The sequence below is a fragment of the Ranitomeya variabilis genome, chromosome 3, assembly GCF_051348905.1.
Source record: "Ranitomeya variabilis isolate aRanVar5 chromosome 3, aRanVar5.hap1, whole genome shotgun sequence".
In the NCBI taxonomy this organism is placed as follows: Eukaryota; Metazoa; Chordata; class Amphibia; order Anura; family Dendrobatidae; genus Ranitomeya; species Ranitomeya variabilis.
The window spans coordinates 757,660,083-757,682,867 of record NC_135234.1 but is presented as its reverse complement, the minus strand read 5'-3'; the positions used below and the strand labels follow the sequence as shown (position 1 = coordinate 757,682,867).

The window sequence follows — 22,785 nt, the reverse complement described above, 5'->3', positions numbered from 1 at the left end:
ATATACAAAAAATGTTGCTGACTTTCCAATCACTTTGCCATGTAGAAGGGGTTGAGGATGACACAAGATATAACCTGATGATATTATTAAAGAGGTTGCATCATCATAGATCAGACCTTGATGGAGTTACTGTGAGACCAGATTACAATACTCCTGAAAAAGAGCAGGTTTCGCCATTACGAAACATCGGCTGGCCAAACACATGTAGTATCTGGGTGATTTCACACCTACAACATTCACTTTCTGCAATATCCAAACTTGCCACCATACTTCTGACCTGAGCTCAACTGCCACATGCCTACAAGACTGTTGAGCTTTGTCAGGAGATATGATAATATTTTGGTGTGTACTCATAAAGGGAATGTTTGATACGTGAAACCAGCCCTAAATGAAGGATATTCTGATGAGTTTCCATCCATAGAATATGAGGATCATTCAAGTCCTCGAGAGCAAAGATAATTAGCTTTCCTCGTTGGAGAGGTCCCCTCGATGAAGCTCATATGGGTTGTTGAAGTAGCTATGCCACCGTCCCCATTTACTCCCTTCTTTCCATGATGGTTGATGATGCATAAACCTAATGATGTCACCTAGGCATGGTAACATCATGGTGGATGATTCAATCTCCAGGATCTTGGTGATGTTACAGATATATGAGAACTCTTATAGACTTCCTAACTGAGTCTGTAGTCGGTTGTGGGGGGTTCCTAAATCTGAATCTGAACAAGCTTGAGCACAACTAATCTAGGGCGTGGACGAACCAAATGCTTTACTTGCCCTTATGGATCTATAGAACAAAACTTAGAAAAGAATCTAGAGGCTCCTATACTTCACAGGTAAAGTATGATGGCATGCATTACGGATGAGGAGTAGTATAGCATGGACCCACACATGAATCATGGACCCACTGTGCCATGAGCCGAGCTTAACTGTTATGGACCTAGTGGTTAGGAGCACCCGGAATGACCTGATGGTTAAACTGTAGAACAGGACCAGCTCTGGGAAGTGGGAGCTCTGCTGACCGCAAACCCTAATTCTATCACACACACTAGAAATAGCCGTGGAGCGTGCCTAACCCTGCCTAGATGCCTCTTCACAGCCTAAGAGCTAACTACCCCTAAAGATAGGAAATAAAGCCTTACCTTGCCTCAGAGAAATTCCCCAAAGGAAAAGGCAGCCCCCCACAAATATTGACTGTGAGTTAAGATGGAAGTCACAAACACAGGAATGAAACAGGTTTCAGCAAAGGAGGCCAGACTTCACTAAACAGACAGAGGATAGAAAAGGTATCTTTGCGGTCAGCACAAAAAACTACAAAATACCACGCAGAGTGTGGAAAAAGACCCCCGCACCGACTCACGGTGCGGAGGTGCCACTCTGCATCCCAGAGCTTTCAGCTAGCAAGGCAATATCATGATAGCAAGCTGGACAAGAAAACAATGAACAACAAATTAACTAGCAGGGACTTAGCTTCTGCTGGCGTATACAGGTCATCAGAAAGATCTAGGAGAGATCTGAACCAGTACTAAGACATTGACAGCTGCATCAAGTAACGATCTGAGTGGAGTTAAATAGAGAAGCCAGCCTAGCAGTAAACGAGGGCAGCTGAGGAAGGAATCTCAGAACCAGCGGCTCCACTCACAGCCACCAGAGGGAGTCCACGGACAGAACTCGCCGAAGTACCATTCATGACCACAGGAGGGAGTTCGAGAACGGAATTCACAACAGTACCCCCCCTTGAGGAGGGGTCACCGAACCCTCACCAGAGCCCCCAGGCCGATCAGGACGATCCAAATGAAAGGCACGAACTAAATCGGCAGCATGGACATCAGAGGCAACAACCCAGGAATTATCTTCCTGACCATAGCCCTTCCATTTGACCAGGTACTGAAGTTTCCGTCTCGAAATACGAGAATCTAAAATCTTCTCCACCACATACTTCAACTCCCCCTCGACCAACACCGGAGCAGGAGGGTCAACGGAGGGAACCATAGGCGCCACATATCTCCGCAACAACGACCTATGGAACACATTATGGATGGCAAAAGAAGCTGGAAGGGCCAAACGAAATGACACAGGATTAAGAATTTCAGAAATCTTATAGGGACCAATGAAACGAGGCTTAAACTTAGGAGAAGAAACCTTCATAGGAACATAACGAGACGACAACCAAACCAAATCCCCAACACGAAGTCGGGGACCAACACAGCGATGGCGGTTAGCGAAACGTTGAGCCTTCTCCTGGGACAATGTCAAATTGTCCACTACGTGATTCCAGATTTGCTGCAATCTGTCCACCACAGAATCCACACCAGGACAGTCCGAAGGCTCAACCTGCCCTGAAGAAAAACGAGGATGGAAACCAGAAATACAGAAAAAAGGCGAAACCAAAGTAGCCGAACTGGCCCGATTATTAAGGGCGAACTCAGCCAAAGACAAGAAGGTCACCCAATTATCCTGATCAGCAGAAACAAAGCATCTCAGATATGTTTCCAAAGTCTGATTGGTTCGTTCGGTTTGGCCATTTGTCTGAGGATGGAAAGCCGAAGAAAACGACAAATCAATGCCCATCTTGGCACAAAAGGACCGCCAAAACCTTGGAACAAACTGGGAACCTCTGTCCGACACGATGTTCTCCGGAATGCCGTGCAAACGAACCACATGCTGGAAAAATAATGGAACCAAATCAGAGGAGGAAGGCAATTTAGGCAAGGGTACCAAATGGACCATCTTAGTGAAGCGATCACAAACCACCCAGATGACCGACATCCTTTGAGAGACAGGGAGATCTGAAATAAAATCCATGGAAACATGCATCCAGGGCCTTTTCGGGACTGGCAAGGGCAAAAGCAACCCACTGGCACGAGAACAGCAGGGCTTAGCCCGAGCACAAGTCCCACAGGACTGCACAAAGGAACGCACATCCCGTGACAAGGACGGCCACCAAAAGGACCTAGCCACCAAATCCCTGGTACCAAAGATTCCAGGATGACCAGCCAACACCGAACAATGAACCTCAGAGATAACTCTACTAGTCCATCTATCAGGGACAAACAGTTTCTCCGCTGGACAACGGTCAGGTCTATCAGCCTGAAACTCCTGTGGCACCCGCCGTAAATCAGGGGAGATGGCAGACAAAATTACCCCCTCTTTGAAAATACCAGCCGGCTCAGGAACTCCCGGAGAATCAGGCACAAAACTCCTTGAAAGGGCATCAGCCTTCACATTCTTAGAACCCGGAAGGTATGAAACCACAAAATCGAAACGGGAGAAAAACAGCGACCATCGAGCCTGTCTAGGATTCAACCGCTTGGCAGACTCGAGATAAGTCAGATTCTTGTGATCCGTCAAGACCATCACGCGATGCTTGGCTCCCTCAAGCCAATGTCGCCACTCCTCAAATGCCCACTTCATAGCCAACAACTCCCGATTGCCAACATCATAATTACGCTCAGCAGGCGAAAATTTCCTAGAAAAGAAAGCACATGGCTTCATCACAGAGCCATCAGAACTTCTTTGAGATAGAACAGCCCCTGCTCCAACCTCAGAAGCATCCACCTCGACCTGAAAAGGGAGCGAAACATCTGGCTGACACAACACAGGGGCTGAAGAGAAACGACGTTTCAACTCCTGAAAAGCCTCAACGGCCGCAGAGGACCAATTCACCACATCCGCACCTTTCTTGGTCAAATCAGTCAACGGTTTAACCACACTAGAGAAATTAGCGATGAAGCGACGGTAAAAATTAGCAAAGCCCAGGAATTTCTGAAGGCTCTTCACAGATGTAGGCTGAGTCCAATCATAAATGGCCTGAACTTTAACAGGATCCATCTCGATAGTAGAAGGGGAAAAAATGAAGCCCAAAAATGAAACCTTCTGAACTCCGAAGAGACATTTAGACCCCTGCACAAACAAGGAATTAGCACGAAGGACCTGGAACACCATTCTGACCTGCTTCACATGAGACTCCCAGTCATCCGAGAAGACCAAAATATCATCCAAATATACAATCATGAATCTATCCAGGTACTTTCGGAAGATGTCATGCATAAAGGACTGAAACACAGATGGGGCATTAGAAAGCCCAAATGGCATCACCAGGTACTCAAAATGGCCCTCGGGCGTATTAAATGCTGTTTTCCATTCATCGCCCTGTTTAATACGCACAAGATTATACGCCCCTCGAAGATCTATCTTGGTGAACCAACTAGCCCCCTTAATCCGAGCAAACAAATCAGACAGTAGAGGCAAAGGGTACTGAAATTTGACCGTGATTTTATTGAGAAGGCGGTAATCTATACAAGGTCTCAGAGAACCATCCTTCTTGGCCACAAAAAAGAACCCTGCTCACAAAGGTGATGACGACCGGCGAATATGCCCTTTCTCCAAGGACTCCTTTATATAACTCCACATAGCGGTGTGTTCTGGCACAGATAAATTGAACAGTCGGCCCTTAGGAAACTTACTACCAGGAATCAAATTAATAGCACAATCGCAATCCCTATGAGAAGGTAGGGCACTGGATTTGGGCTCATCAAAAACATCCCGGTAATCCGACAAAAACTCAGGGACTTCAGAAGGAGTGGAAGAAGAAATTGACAACAATGGAACATCACCATGTACCCCTTGACAACCCCAACTGGACACAGACATTGATTTCCAATCCAATACTGGATTATGGACCTGTAGCCATGGCAAACCCAATACGACCACATCATGCAGATTATGCAACACCAAAAAGCGAATATCCTCCTGATGTGCAGGAGCCATGCACATGGTCAACTGAGTCCAGTACTGAGGCTTATTCTTGGCCAAAGGCGTAGCATCAATTCCCCTCAATGGAATAGGATACTGCAAGGGCTCCAAGAAAAAACCACAGCGCCTGGCAAACTCCAAGTCCATCAAATTCATGGCAGCGCCTGAATCCACAAAAGCCATAACAGAATAGGACGACAGAGAGCAAATCAGAGTAACGGACAAAAGAAATTTAGGCTGTACAGTACCAATGGTGACAGACCTAGCGAACCGCTTAGTGCGCTTAGGACAATCAGAGATAGCATGAGTGGAGTCACCGCAGTAAAAACACAGCCCATTCTGACGTCTGTGTTCTTGCCGTTCAGCTCTGGTCAAAGTCCTATCACATTGCATAGGCTCAGGCCTCAGCTCAGAAGATACCGCCAAATGGTGCACAGCTTTGCGCTCACGCAAGCTCCGATCGATCTGAATGGCCAAGGACATAGACTCATTCAGACCAGCAGGCGTGGGGAACCCCACCATAACATCCTTAAGGGCTTCAGAAAGACCCTTTCTGAAAATTGCCGCCAGGGCACACTCATTCCACTGAGTAAGCACAGACCACTTTCTAAACTTCTGACAATATACCTCCGCTTAAACCTGACCTTGACACAAAGCCATCAAGATTTTCTCTGCCTGGTCCACTGAATTCGGTTCATCATAAAGCAATCCAAGCGCCAGAAAAAACGCATCTACATTACGCAATGCAGGGTCTCCTGGTGCCAGGGAAAATGCCCAGTCTTGAGGGTCGCCACGTAACAAAGAAAAAATGATTTTTACTTGCTGAATGGGGTCACCAGAGGAGCGGGGTTTCAAAGCAAGAAACAGTCTACAATTATTTTTGAAATTCAGGAACTTAGATCTATTCCAGAAAACAAATCAGGAATTGGAATTCTAGGCTCTAACATCGGATTCTGAACCACATAATCCTGAATGCTTTGTACCCTTGCAGTGAGTTGATCCATACAAGAGGACAGACCCTGAATGTCCATATCTGCACCTGAGTCCTGAACCACCCAGAGGTTAAGGAGAAAAGAAAGACAAAACATACTGCAGAGAAAAAAAAATGGTCTCAGAACTTCTCTTATCCCTCTATTGAGGTGCATTAACACTTTGCGGGCCAGCTGTACTGTTATGGACCTAGTGGTTAGGAGCACCCGGAATGACCTGATGGTTAAACTGTAGAACAGGACCAGCTCTGGGAAGTGGGAGCTCTGCTGACCGCAAACCCTAATCCTATCACACACATTAGAAATAGCCGTGGAGCGTGCCTAACTCTGCCTAGACGCCTCTTCACAGCCTAAGAGCTAACTACCCCTAAAGATAGGAAATAAAGCCTTACCTTGCCTCAGAGAAATTCCCCAAAGGAAAAGGCAGCCCCCCACAAATATTGACTGTGAGTTAAGATGGAAGTCACAAACACAGGAATGAAACAGGTTTCAGCAAAGGAGGCCAGACTTCACTAAACAGACAGAGGATAGAAAAGGTATCTTTGCGGTCAGCACAAAAAACTACAAAATACCACGCAAAAAGACCCCCGCACCGACTCACGGTGCGGAGGTGCCACTCTGCATCCCAGAGCTTCCAGCTAGCAAGGCAATATCATGATAGCAAGCTGGACAAGAAAACAATGAACAACAAATTAACTAGCAGGGACTTAGCTTTTGCTGGAGTAGACAGGTCATCAGAAAGATCTAGGAGAGATCTGAACCAGTACTAAGACATTGACAGCTGGCATCAAGTAACGATCTGAGTGGAGTTAAATAGAGAAGCCAGCCTAGCAGTAAACGAGGGCAGCTGAGGAAGGAATTTCAGAACCAGCAGCTCCACTCACAGCCACCAGAGGGAGTCCACGGACAGAACTTGCCAAAGTACCATTCATGACCACAGGAGGGAGTTCGAGAACGGAATTCACAACACTTAACCAGGAGGGGCATGGTTTATTGGCTATCTAGTTTTTGCCAGAGCTCCTGATGGTGGAGTTAGGCTTGTGCTGCAGGTAGCCGCCAGGTACCACTCTGAGGCAGTCACCGGGAAGTGCAGCAGCTGACCCCATGGGTCAGGATCGCAGTCATGAATATGGACTTGGAGTCACTGGCAGGACAGGATTCCGATACTGGTATAACAGATATCAGAGCCATCAGAGAGGGAGAGGGAAAATGGAAGTCAGCTCACCACATCCAAGAGCACCTTGGTGGGTCAAACGGTATGGAGCCGTCACAGTCAAGGACATGAAAATGGCTAAAGAAGGAAGGAAGGAATGCTCTCCAGCAACATAAGAAATATAAAAGCTGGCCTCCATGTGTAGAAACCGACGTGTTTTAGCGAAGAACCTCAATCTTGAAGATGGAGGACCTTCCTCCCTTCTTTAGACATTGGAACCGGTACAGAAGATATGGACTATGGATCTCTAGACAGGATGGACACTGGTGCTATTTCGGACAACATGGGTTTCAGGAACAGGTTCTGGTTCAGGCAATACTTTACTCAAGGACAGGGACTTGGCAAGATACTAGCTGCACACACACTAGGTTGGTAAACTACAGGACTGACTCAGCCACCTACCTACTGGAAGGGTGCCTTAGATACCTGATGCCTCCCAGCTTTTGGCTGGGAGCATTTCTAAAGTTCACGTGCTGCTCCTTTTAGAATCAGGGCATGCGGGTGCTCTTGGTGCTCCATCGGGAGACCTGCATGGTGTGTGCAGGCCCAGTGAAGCAGGAAGTCACAGCAGGGAACGGGGACAATGCCGAGTGGCCGAGGTGGTGAGTGTGTCAGCGTCCCTGCCGGGAGGAGGGTGGTGGACCACACTGAAGGAACAGAAAGAAGTAATAGCTGCCCGGATGGCCCATTCAATACTCTGTCCATGAGGGGAAGAATTGGTGCAACGGGTGAAGCCACCGTGGGGATCAATTTCAGCTGCAAATGAAAAAGCTATTAGACCGTAAAGAACATATCTACACTACAGTTCTTGCACAGGGACCCTTTTTAGGTCTGTGTCTGCCCCAGGTCAAGGCTAAAATTTTTTATTCATGAACCCCGAGCGCCGTAATGAAAAATTTGGTGCAAAAACTAAAAAACAGGCAACCAATATCACAAGACAAAAAAAAAATACAACTGATGAGTAGGGCTCTATGGGTCTTGTAGGGCATATTTTATATTTATATACTGTATATATATTTTACAATATATTTTTTTGCTGTGCTGCTTGTCAAAAAATCCTGACAGACGCATTGTGAATCGGCTGATTTCTTGTGAATATTCCACTTTCCCGAGTCCAAGGTTACCGATGAATTGGTCTATATATAGCATTTCCGTGTAGTTCGGCTTCTCCTACGTCGCCCGTCCCCAAACGTAGCCATTTTTTATAACGTATATCAATATATAATGAATTCATGAATAATAGATACATCACTCTAGTTGGTCGTCCGCCTGCACTAGAGATGAAATCTATTGGTGTGATTACCTTGTGGTATACATTCCCAATATATAAATCTTACATTTCCATATGCTGAGAGATACGATATTTTATACGGCAGCCGGAGAGTCTTATATTAATTTTTCAAAAGATTTATGAGTTTAATATTACGGGGCTTTAATACATAACACATTTTACAATTTACGAATTTAAAGGGCATTTTACCGCTAAAATTAAAAAAAAAATCCCACCAAGAAAATAAATATCCTCAAGTTGTTGTTTTCTGTCCAGTTTAAACTGGTTGTCGCCTCTCTTTTTTTACTTTCTTAGCTTTGGTCCCGCTATCATGATCTGATCACAGGAAATCACAACAATCAGCGGTAATCTGTCAGGTGCTCAATTACCCTGCAGCACCACCGCAGGAAAAAGGAAGTATTACACAATTGTTATTAAAGTCAATGGACTGTTTATGCATGCCGGGTCCTCCAGGGTGAACTATGCTCTATTCCCCCCACTCTTCTTTCATTTAGTTAATAGATCCTGAACGGAGGAATCCTCCTGATAATAAGTATATTTACTTAGCAAAACAAACCTCTTTAACCTTTTCCTGACATCCGCTGTACAGATATAGCAGACATTGCGAGCGCATGTATAGAACGGGCTCAGGAGCTGAACCTGCAAAATGCACAGTGGCTGCCAGCTGTGTTATACAGTCAGCACTTCCCTCTAAGAGCAGCTGCAGTTCAACCACCTATCAATAACTGACACAGCATCTAAGGGGTTCGATCTGTGGCAGAGGTCCATTCTGGTGCACATTGCTCATTTCCCGGTAACACGATCACTGGGTTCTGATAGAACTGCTATGACAGCTGAGGGTTTACTAAAGGCCCCCAGTTGCTGCCATCTTGGTGCTGCAATGAAGCCCAGCCAATGGCTGAGCTTCAGAGACCATCAATCTCATTATACACTGAAGTACAACGATTGTAGGTTCAAGTCCCCTAGGGTAGACTAAAAAAAACCTACAAATAAAAGTTTTTTTTAACAATATTAGAAAAAGAAACAAGATATAAAAGTTGACGTCACACAACCTTTCCTCAATACAAACAAGAAAAAAGTAACTTCCGCAAAAAGATCAGATCTATCCAAATATAAAAATAGTTAATGCATATGGTAAAGCTGAAAGAAAAAAATATAGAAAAAGTCAGAAATGACATTTTTGGGGGGGAGTTGTTGCATCAAAACATCGTATGGAACCCAAAATGGTAACAATAAAAACTGCAGCTAAACAATCAAAAGAACAAACCCTCGCCCAGGAAAAATAAAGTTACGGGTCTCGGAAAATGGCGACACAAACCAAAAAAATGAAAATGATAATATATATATATATACGGGGGTTGGACAAAATAATGGAAACACCTGGAAACATCAACAAAAGTTACCGTAGTTTAATATGGTGTAGGTCCACCTTTTGCGGCGATTACTGCCTCAATTCTCCGAGGAATGGATTCATACAAGGTGTGAATTGTTTCCAAAGGAATTTTAGCCCATTCTGCAGTTAAAACACCCTCCAGTTCTTTGAGCGACGATGGCGACGGAAATCAACGTCTAACTTGAATCTCTAAAATCGACCATAAATGCTCAGTAATGTTAAGGTCTGGGGATTGTGGAGCCAGATGAGATGCTCAACTTCATTAGAATGTTCCTCGTGCCATGCTTTACCGATTCTAGCTGTATGAATTGGTGCATTATCATCCTGAAAGATGGCGTTCCCCTCCGGGAACAGTGCTTGAACCATTGAATGCACTTGGTCGCCCAAAATGCCTAAATAATCTCAGCTATTCTTCCATGAAGGGATATCATTGGCCAGGCGGATCTCCACGAAATAGCACCCCAGATCATCACAGAACCTCCACCATGTTTTACGGTTGGGAGAAGGCAGTCTGGATGGAATGCTTCTTTCGGCTGTCTCCAAACGTACACTTTTTCTTTCTCTTTCAAACGCAGTCATTACTTTGGAGACAGAACCTCATGACACGCCAAGCATTCGGGCACTTTCTGTTACACTAGCGCCTGCCATACGAGCACCAACAATTTGGCCTCATTGAAAATCTGAGAGGTCTGCCATTGGTATCAGGTTCTCATCAATGTTCTTACAGTTATGCAAAACAAACAGTTAATTTACATACACATATCACATAACACAAATAATCAACTACAAAACATTACCATATGTCACGGTTTGCATGTTTATCACGTGTTCGAAGATTATGATGCCGAAACGTTGGGTGTTTCCATTATTTTGTCCAACCCCTGTATATATATAATGAAAACCATGTCTTTTGTCATGACCATGTTATGTCTTCACTACATAATTGACGCTGGAGAAGCAAAACCTCAAACAATGGCGGATTTTAATTTTATTTTGACATTTCACCAAACTACGATTTTTTTTTTAGCATTTTATGGTAAAATTAATGGTGCGACACAAAACTACAACTCGTATCGCAAAAAAAATAAAACCCTGATATGGCTATGTAGGTGGTAAAAAAAAGTTATTAAAAAATGTACAAAAACTGGCCTCAGCTAGAGGGGATTAAAGGGGGTCTCTGCTTAAGACAAGTATCTCCTGGGACCTTAAGTGATCATTAGGAATCTTGGGGTGAAACCTGATAATAAGTGTTTAATTTCCCTGCACTGCCCCCGCAGGAGTAATGAGGAATTACACATGACAGGTCTTCCAGAACGAGGGAAACTCTGTAACTACTCTTTGCTATGACCAAAAGATGAAGACCTTGAGAAGAGGATCACAATGTATTCATACATTTCCAGGAGGAATAACGGAGGAACTGTATAATACAGAGAAGAAAATACTTCTTATCTTATGTGCAATGCAATTAATTAGTTGCCAAGTCAGGAGACATGTTTTATGTGTTCAGCAAAAAGTCACGTCCTCCTGTCCCCTCCATGGACTTTCCTTAGACAATGGATAGGGGTGGAAATCAATGGCGGCACCGCTGTTGCTGCTCCGTCCTGGAAAGGTTTTTTGCTTTTGTTTTCTTGGATTGGACACTTACTTTAGTGTACACAAGATAAATAATGAAATGAGCCTCATCTATCACCGCCTGGAAGTGACACAGTTGTGTCACCTTTTCTTCACATGTTGTTAACACTTTCCCAGCAGGTAGTTACTATGTAATATATCACAGGACGCGGTAGCGGGGGAGGATTGTCTGTGCATCTCATTAGCGAGTTTTGTCATTCCAGCAGGAATTGACTATTTTCCTTTTTCATCAATATATTGTATAAGACCTGGAAATATTCGAAAAGTTCAACATAAAAAAAAAATGTATATAAAATAAATACAATTATATAAAAAAATAATAATAATTATCAGAATAAATATAATAATAAAATAATAATAATCAGAATAATTATAAGAATGTCATACAGTGTATAATAGAAATTAAATTATATCCTTAAAATACAAAATAGCAAGAATAAAATTGCAGAGGTCTCAAATGATTTAGGGATTATGAAAATATTAAAGTAAATATTTAAGAAATATTTATGAAAATATTCATTGTCCATAGTTTGTTTCTCAGCCCCTTTTATTTATAGGTTCCAAATCCCCCACATAGACAATAATTAAAAACATAAGATGCTGGCTGCTTGAAGTCACCACTAGGGGGAGCTGACTGCACACTGTGTATACACTGAACTCAATGACAACAGAGGATGTAGTGAGCTCCCTCTAGTGGTGGTTGGTGGCAGCCAGAATGATTTCTATGCCTTGTAAGATCTATGGATCTCATAGAAAGAGTGGTATCCCTTAAAGGACCTGTCCATGTGTTATATGAACAGCCACTCATTTCTACAGCCAGCATTCAATATTACATTTTGGTAGGGCCAAGGAGACCTTTCAATAAGAGCTGATGACCTGTCGATTTCCATGTAGCTGATGAAAACTATACAGGATTTGTGTCTTTTTAACCTATTCTTGCCCATTGTAATGTAATGTATAACTCATTTACAGTGTGTCAATCACAGCCAGCATTAAAGGAAAAGTTCTCTATGCAAAGCCTTATAAACATTGGGGGTAGGAGGCAACACAAAAAAAAGGTAATGTCTCAATCTCTGTCTTTAATCAACATGTCAATCTTAGGTCTAAAATGTCGTGCCGAGCAATTTATTTAAAGATAAAAAGCCAACATTCTGTCTGCCTGCAGCCACCACTAGAGGGAGCTCACCGCATGCCGTCTCACCATTGAGATCAGCGTATTCAGAGTGTGCAGTGAGCTCCCTCTAGTGGCAGCTACAAGCATTTCAATTGCAAGTCTATGCAGAAGATAAAGAGGTATGTTTCCCTCTCACAAACTTTCATATGCTAGGAGGGTATATTAACCCCTTCGTGCTGGGACGATAATCAACTTTATGTGGCCTGTGGTTGTAAATTACTTGAGAAGAGCTTAAAAAAAAAAAAAAAGTTACAAACACTACCATTAGAACGTCAGAACGAGTTCACTTATGGATTCTCAGTTAACTCATTCTACAGCCAGCAATAGACAGTGCAGAGGTATAGGAAACAAACGGGGCAACATTTTGATGGAAACCCAGTTATAAAAATTATATTTATCGCCGAATACTTCCAAAAAAATTATTCCCAGTGTGTACAATTCCTATAAGTAGTAAAATAGCGATGATTTTTGCTCTAAACTGACCTGGGATTTATCGCTAATCAGACTGTGATGGTGTGATATGCTATGTGGGTATCATTTTGTGTATATTTCTATTTTACTTATGTTCATGGTGTTGAGTTGTTATTTGCCATCTGATATTCTCCCCACAGTTCTGTATTGCTATCTCTCCACAGGGTCAGTGAATAATGTTGTTTGCTAATATGCTAATGACATGTTGACTTTTCTTGTTGAAACAATGAGCCCCTGCGACCCACCCCCCTAACCTGTGAATGGGGAGACACAGATCCATCTTGTTTGGAACTTTGAAGTGAAGACAGCACATCAGAGAGAAGGGGAAGCATATGGACCATTTTTTATCCTCTGTGTGCTGGATTGTTGGACTTTTATCCTGTTACTGAACTGCATTAGTGTTCTGGACTGTTGTATCCTCAGTGTGGTGGATTATATGGACCTTTCGTGTTTTTGCCTAAATAAAGGTCTTGGAATTGTTCACTATTCCCTTTCTCTGTTGATTGTGTGATACCGGAGAAGGAACCCGTGACACAGACCCTGTAGTAAAAGACAATATTTCCGCCCGGTTCTGTCTCGGATACACGTTGCTGGTGCTTCTGTGCTTATCCAAAATCCCATTTATACAGGAATGGATATTTCCGAGAGAATTTTTGAATGTTAAGTGTCGGTGCCTTCTGCTTGGCTGAATCCATCTACGTGTGTTATCACGGTTTTGACTACACGATCTCGAGATTTTTGCAATATTTGAGCTCTCTTAAACTTCCAGGCGGCTTGTCAAAGCCGTGCAGCTGTTGTGACAGAATTCTGTAACTCATGAAGTCCATACTCCTTGATCTCTCCGACTTCATTTTTGAATATTTTGCTTGTAAAAAAAATTCTGGATCATTAATCTGATGTAAAACAGGAACAAAAGTACCTTTAAATTCCTGTATGTCTTTGTAGTAGAATGTATCATCCAAAAAAATGTTCATGTTATGTACGGTTTATTACGTTTTTATTACGGTATAAACCAATAATTATATATTTTTTTGTCGTTTCCATTTACAAGGTCTTAAAAACTCACACCTGCGTCTGGAGTACACACCACAGGACGATGTTTCCCACTTTCCTCTTAACAGCTTTGCTGTGTAGACTTTGACATAATCGACAGAGGCATCTCGTAGGTAGAAGATGGGAATTCATGACAGATAGGAACTCATACTGCTGAAAGCTTAAAGAAAGAAAACACTCAATGTGCTATGTATTATACAGAGAGCAAAGGAGTCACAGGTTTACCACGACAAAGAGGAGCCAGAAGTCCCCAGCGTCTGATTTCTCCTACTCCTGCACTGGATAGAAGCACTTCACCATCATATTAAACAGTACATGTTTCTTTTAGCAGTGCAGGGGTTAGTCTGCTGGGTTGAGAGCTCCTGGAAGCTTTCCTGCATTGAGGCTCTCAGCTGTTCACTTTTATCGCCTATATAAACTAGGTCCTGGCTAGCACTTATTGTCAGAGATAGCTTTTGCTGCATGGCTGGTGATAGTTGTTGGCTATTATTGGAGAAAGCGTGTGGTGGATTTATGTGACTGCTGCTAAGTTTGGGGTGTGTGCTAATTCCCCTTCTTCTCCTACTTTAGTTTAAGCCCATCGTTCACTCCCCGATGCATTTGTCTGCTATATGTGTGAGTATGTTTGTATGTTTGGTATTTTCCTTTATCCCGGTTCATATTACCTTGTTAGTCTGGTTGCTGCATTATGGTATACAACTTCTCCCCTCTTCCCTGGGTGAGGAAAGGGTACAGACTTAGTGCAGGATAACTTGTTGACCAGTGAGACCCGTAACTTTTTTATTTTTCTGCTCGTAAAGATGTGTGGGGGTTGGTATTTTACGTGTGTTTTCATATTGACACAATTTTGGGAATATTTAATATTTTCATTGCTTTTTATTTAATTTTTTAGGGAGGACTGGTGATCGATAAACAAGAAAACAGCAATTCTGGAGTTTAGTTTTTTTTTTTTCTTTCTGGGGTTTAACGTACGGGTTAAATAATAAAATAATTGGATACATCGGGTTTGTTTGGATACAATCATATCATTATTTTTTTAGTTCTTACTTTTGAATTGTTAAAAGGGGTGTAATTTAAACTTGTTGATTTTTTTTGTTTGCTTTAAATGCCATTTTTGTTACTGTGTTTTTTTAGTCCCCTTTGGGGACTTGGATTTGTGATCGCTTGATCTTTTCACTTTATGCTTTACACTAGAGAAATAAAATGACTTTTATAGTCGCAAGAGTCATAACTTTCTCATTTTTACGTAAGTTCACTATATGTTAAACGCAGCAAAATTTCTGCTCTAAAAAAAAGGACTACATGTGAACACGGTCTAAACTGTGTGTTACGCAGCTGAACTGTGCAGTTTTGGAGCATTTTTTAATCTCTATTGGCTTCTATGTACAGCCTGAAAAAAATGCATTTAAAAAGGAATGCTGTTGTATTTTTGAGTGTCGAATCAAAGCTTTTCTGTACTATAACAAAAAATTATTAATACCTCTGTTTCAAATCTGCATAAAATCAGAGGAAAAAGTCAGAAAAGAAAGGCAACAAAACTGCAATAATGAGAGAAGATTGATATTGCGTTGTGTGGTGCAGAAAACATGCAGATAAAAAATAGCAGATAAAAACGTAACGTTTTCGCTACATCTGAACACAGCCACAGTGCTACATTTTTATAAAAATTTATGGGTTTAATGAAGGAAAAAAAAATCAATCTTGCCATTTTTTTGCTCCATTTACCATAAATAATCTGACAGCTGTGTTGTGTGGGTCGCTACGATTACAAAGACACCAAACATGTCTGTTCTTTGCTGAGTTGTGATGTTCATAATTTTTTTGTCAAAGTGCATTAAAATGACATTATTGTAATTGTTTTTCATTATTATTTAGTGATTTTATAGGAAGAAAAAAAAACTGGCTTTTTTCCCCTCTAGAATACAGGGACATAGAAATACACTGCTATGTACAGATGTATCTCTATGTAGCAGTACAATCTTCCTGTGATTTCACAGCCTACAATGCACATTCAGGAACAGAGAATACTCCTGTACTTGTCAGTTCAGGCTGTGGCTATATAACTTTTTCTACCGCCTACAATGATACAGTGTCATGATCCAGACCGAGTTTTGATTCCTGTTTTCCCTTTTTCCCAGTCTGGTCATGTCAAGAGTTAACCTTTCTGAGCCTCTGTCTGAGTTGAGGTTGGCTATTTATCGCCGCTGCTTCCTGCAGGCAATGTCAGTTATAGTTTTTGCTTAGTGCTGCTGTAGCTGACTCTGATTGTTCTGGTTTGTCCCTGCTGCGTTTGATGTCTGAACCCGTGTCTCTGTTTTCCCCTATTCCCGTCTTGACTCCGTGTTTCCCTTTAGTGTGCAGACTCCCTGGTTTTGACTTGGCTTGTATCCTGACCTGCTTCTGTCTTTTGTCTTTGGCTTATCTGCTCCTGACCGTTACTGACTCCCTGGCTTGTCTCTGACCGTGAGTTTGCATATTCCATTGGTACTGCACTGCACTCTAGTATTTGACCCGGCTTGCTTGACTATGCTGCTGCCACCTGTGGTGGCCTCACTGCTACACTGCAGGCTAGCTCTGCTTAGGTGCAGCCCTGCTTCCAGTCTAGTGCCATCTATTGGAGCCTGCACCTACCTGCATTGCAGCAGCGTGAAATACAGGTTGTGGGTTCCAATCCTGGTGAGAACTGATCTCAAGAAATGAGAAGAATGTCTAGTGTAATTGAATGGAAATATAAACAAACCAGAGAGATGCTTGTCTGGTCCACCAAAGAGGAGCAATGAAGATGTCAGGAGAGAAGACGTCGTACAGAGTGAGTAGAAGACGAGACACAGACCTGACTTCTCGGGACAGCGGGACAGTCCCTTTGGCCGGGACGGTTGGGATCTATAAATACATCTCCAGGACCCATATGAAATTTACATTACATGGTAGTGGAGGTGTTAAATCATGTCAGCTATTATATATTATGCAGGAGAGGAACTGTCTAATGTTCAGCGAGTGCCTGGCTTATTGCTTTTAGAATTCGGAACAGTTTGCACCTTCTCCTATGAATCATATTTCAATTTAATTGATAAATTTTATCCATTCTGTGTAAGTGTTATAGACAGAAGCGGCGCAGTACGGCGGCAGTGCGGCATAGTGCCAGGGTGGAAGAGTGCAATAATCTGCCTGTCAGGATCAATCAAGGACTGATCCCAATGATGGGGCCAGGTGAGCAGACTGGATGGTTCTGCTTCCTGATCAAATAAAGCTCGACAAGCGTCTAACACTCTCGGTGTTGCACCTTGAGGAATATCCAGCTGTCTGTGCAGGGAGCTCACTGTCATTCTTCATATTCCACCCTATAAAGCGGCAGAGACGGTGGCACACATTACTCAGCGCCGGCGGCTAGGAGAAGATATGCAGATTCATCTATTAGCTTATTTACAGCATAATGAGACATTCGTGTGAATCCTTTTTTTTGTATAGATTTACAAACAGACGAAATGAGTAAAAAAAAAGGAACAATATGTGATGTAGAATTAATTACTGCCAACTGGTGGCGCTGTACTCCATTGGAATTGTCAATAATCTCAAGGTATTATTCAGAAGGGTCTATTGTTTTATTGAAAATATTTGTAACATTAGCAGCATCAATGCAATCGACTGCAGCAGATAGCAAAAAAGGTCTCTGGTCAGACATGAAGCTTCTCCCTCTAGCACAGCAGGAAGTCACAGCACGGCCTCAGTAGCAGCCGTCCAGGGAATCCTCTGCGTCTTCTGTATGCTGCAGCTGATGAAGTGCCTGCTGAATAATGATTTCAGGCAACCTACACAGTATGGAGAATTCTCGATTCTCATTGAATCCCATTGCCCCCCGTGTATGAAATCCGGCCAATCGCCATGAAAAAATCTCACAGATCCCAGCACGGTCCTATAATAGGAGCCACCGGGGGAACAAGTCCGTCCATGACATTTCTTCCTCCTGGATCTTCCGCCATCTCCTGTGAGTGATATTATTGAGAAGTGGAAGGAACTCAGCCACAAAGTGGAGACCCCATGGCGTTACATAGTGGGGGGCCGAGTGCTGAGGATCAGAGGGCAGAAATGTCACCACCGCTCTGCTGACCCCATAACTGCAGAGTCCAGACCTCCTCTGGTATCGGCACAAACACTGCGCCCCCACCAGGAGCTTCATGCCGCCGTACATCACCAAGCACAATGCTGCTGAGTGTCGGATGGAGTGGTGTAAAGCCGCAGAGGGCTGTCACTCACCATAATTACAGTGTGTACAGTATTCGGCTTCGCACAAAACTGATAGAGACATACCCCAAGCGAATTGCAGCTGTAATCGCAGCAAAAGGAGGCGCAACAAAGTATTAAGTTAAAGGGGCCGAATAATATTGCACGCCCCACTTTTCAGTCTTTGAATTTCCACAAAAATGTAAAATAAGCAATACATTTCGTTCAACTTCACAATCGTGTTCCAAGTGTTGTTGATTCTTCACCAAAAATTTACATTTGGTATCTTTATGTTTGAAGCATGATATGTGGGAAAAGGCTGAAAAGTTCCAGGGAGCCGAACACTTTCACAAGGCACTGTACATGTTCAGAAACCCTCACAAAGGCCTATTATTAAACAATGTGAACATTACAGAGGGGCATTGTTCACTGAGAGTACGAGATACAGGTGTGATCGGAAAGGGTCCGAGTGTACAGGGAACTGTTCTCCACAAAGAAGAGGTTAATAACAGATGACAAACACATTTACTGGCAACTTAGAGGAAAATTACTATTCATGTAGTTATATATATATATACATTCTAAATAAATTACATAACTGTTTAGTGATCCTGAGTTACATCCTGTATTATACCCCAGAGCTGCACTCACTATTCTGCTGGTGCAGTCACTGTGTACATACATTACATTACTGATCCTGAGTTACCTCCTGTATTATACTCCAGAGCTGCACTCACTATTCTGCTGGTGCAGTCACTGTGTACATACATTACATTACTGATCCTGAGTTACCTCCTGTATTATACTCCAGAGCTGCACTCACTATTCTGCTGGTGCAGTCACAGTGTACATACATTACATTACTGATCCTGAGTTACATCCTGTATTATACCCCAGAGCTGCACTCACTATTCTGCTGGTGCAGTCACTGTGTACATACATTACATTACTGATCCTGAGTTACATCCTGTATTATACCCCAGAGCTGCACTCACTATTCTGCTGGTGCAGTCACTGTGTACATACATTACATTACTGATCCTGAGTTACATCCTGTATTATACTCCAGAGCTGCACTCACTATTCTGCTGGTGCAGTCACTGTGTACATACATTACATTACTGATCCTGAGTTACCTCCTGTATTATACTCCAGAGCTGCACTCACTATTCTGCTGGTGCATTTTTTCTAATGTTTGGCACATGCAGCAGAATGTTTCCTGCTGAATCTTTTCCTGACCTTTATTTTAGAAATTGTTCTTCTCTTTTCTGCATCACAAGTCTGCACATAATTTCAGATCATTATCTACCTGGGCGCAATTTCCTAAATTCTGAAAATTGATCGAGACAGTTATACAAAATGTCATCTTCTTGTGACTTCAGTAAAAAGACTAGCTTTAATTTGCTATTGATTAACCTGCTGTATCATTGAGGTAATTCTTAAAAGAATACAGAACACATAACTGAAATTTTTCTAAAGTCTCTTTTCAAGCCTATATTGTTACTGTCCTCTCAAATTATATGAATGAGCAATTATAAAAAAAAGGACATAGCACAAAAACGTATTGTGGACTGGAAACATAACTAGAATATAGAGCATTCCTTAATTAGTTAAAGTGGTGAAGTATTCCCATGTATAAGAATATAACTACTATAATACTGCCCCTATGTACAAGAATATAACTACTATAATACTGCCCCTATGTACAAGAATATAACTACTATAATACTGCCCCTATGTACAAGAATATAACTATTATAATACTGCCCATATGTACAAGAATATAACTACTATAATACTGTCCCCTATGTACAAGAATATAACTACTATAATACTGCTCCTATATACAAGAATATAACTACTATAATACTGTCCCCTATGTACAAGAATATAACTACTATAATACTGCCCCTATGTACAAGAATATAACTACTATAATACTGCCCCTATGTACAAGAATATAACTACTATAATACTGCCCCTATGTACAAGAATATAACAACTATAATACTGTCCCTATGTACAAGAATATAACTACTATAATACTGCTCCTATGTACAAGAATATAATTACTATAATACTGCTCCTATGTACAAGAATATAACTACTATAATACTGCCCCTATGTACAAGAATATAACTACTATAATACTGCTCCTATTTACAAGAATATAACTACTATAATACTGCTCCTATGTACAAGAATATAACTACTATAATACTGCCTCCTATGTGCATGAATATAACTACTATAATACTGCTCTTATGTACAAGAATATAACTACTATAATACTGCTCCTATGTACAGGAATATAACTACTATAATGCTGCTCCTATGTACAAGAATATAACTACTATAATACTGCCTCCTATGTACATGAATATAACTACTATAATACTGCTCCTATGTACAGGAATATAACTACTATAATACTGCTCCTATGTACAAGAATATAACTACTATAATACTGCTCCTATGTAAAAGAATATAACTACTATAATACTGCCCCTATGTAAAAGAATATAACTACTATAATACTGCTCCTATGTACAAGAATATAACTACTATAATACTGCCCCCTATGTACAAGAATATAACTACTATAATACCGCCCCTATATGCAAGAATATAACTACTAGAATACTGCCCCTATTTACAAGAATATAACTACTATAATACTGCCCCTATGTACAAGAATATAACTACTATAATACTGCTCCTATGTACAAGAATATAACTACTATAATACTGCCCCTATGTACAAGAATATAACTACTATAATACTTCCCCTATGTACAAGAATATAACTACTATAATACTGCCCCTATGTACAAGAATGCAACTACTATAATACTGCTCCTATGTACAAGAATATAACTACTATAATACTGCCCCTATGTACAAGAATATAACTACTATAATACTGCCCCTATGTACAAGAATATAACTACTATAATACTGTCCCCTATGTACAAGAATATAACTACTATAATACTGCCCCTATGTACAAGAATATAACTATTATAATACTGCCCCTATGTACAAGAATATAACTACTATAATACTGTCCCCTATGTACAAGAATATAACTACTATAATACTGCCCCTATGTACAAGAATATAACTACTATAATACTGCCCCTATGTACAAGAATGCAACTACTATAATACTGCTCCTATGTACAAGAATATAACTACTATAATACTGCCCCTATGTACAAGAATATAACTACTATAATACTGCCCCTATGTACAAGAATATAACTACTATAATACTGCCCCTATGTACAAGAATATAACTATTATAATACTGCCCCTATGTACAAGAATATAACTACTATAATACTGTCCCCTATGTACAAGAATATAACTACTATAATACTGCTCCTATATACAAGAATATAACTACTATAATACTGTCCCCTATGTACAAGAATATAACTACTATAATACTGCCCCTATGTACAAGAATATAACTACTATAATACTGCCCCTATGTACAAGAATATAACTACTATAATACTGCCCCTATGTACAAGAATATAACTACTATAATACTGTCCCTATGTACAAGAATATAACTATTATATTACTGCTCCTATGTACAAGAATATAATTACTATAATACTGCTCCTATGTACAAGAATATAACTACTATAATACTGCCCCTATGTACAAGAATATAACTACTATAATACTGCTCCTATGTACAAGAATATAACTACTGTAATACTGCTCCTATATACAAGACTATAACTACTATAATACTGCCTCCTATGTACAAGAATATGACTACTATAATACTGCCTCCTATTTACAAGAATATAACTACTATAATACTGCTCTTATGTACAAGAATATAACTACTATAATACTGCCTCCTATGTACATGAATATAACTACTATAATACTGCTCCTATGTACAAGAATATAACTACTATAATACTGCTCCTATGTACAAGAATATAACTACTATAATACTGCCCCTATGAACAAGAATATAACTACTATAATACTGCCCCTATGTACAAGAATATAACTACTATAATACTGCCCCTATGTAGAAGAATATAACTACTATATTACTGCTCCTATATACAATAATATAACTGCTATAATACTGCTCCTATGTATAAGAATATAACTACTATACACTGCTGAGAACATTTCCTGCGTAATAGTTGGGACATTATATCATGGAGACACAGGATATCTTGCTCTCTGATGCAGACGTGATCTGCCATGTAAATATAAATGTATCACGTGTGAGTATCAGATTCGGCTTTTTATCGTCACGTTACATTTGGACGATAAATGTATCAGATCACGGGATAACAAATGACGTCCCCCTGGGCTTTTAGTGAAGCATGTCCTAATGATACCCGCAGCTAGACACAGGTGTGACGTTCACTGGATTAGGCATTTTATGAGTGACCTATCTGTTCAATAACATAAAAATGTCTGTCACCAGGTATACGCCAGACCCCCGGGGATCAGGGAGTAAAGGTTTTTTTATCAGCTCTTAATTCAGTACAGGATACAAAAATAGAAACATAAATGGAAAAATAAACTAGATCATTGTGTGGTGGGGCTGAT

General features: G+C 41.2%; 1 protein-coding gene across 7 annotated transcripts in view; it reads right to left on the bottom strand.

The window, feature by feature from the left end:
* The window catches only part of TENM4 (teneurin transmembrane protein 4), a 1,485,534-nt gene that overhangs the window by 1,056,354 nt on the left and 406,395 nt on the right, over positions 1-22,785 (bottom strand). The gene's annotated exons all lie outside the window — the stretch shown is intronic.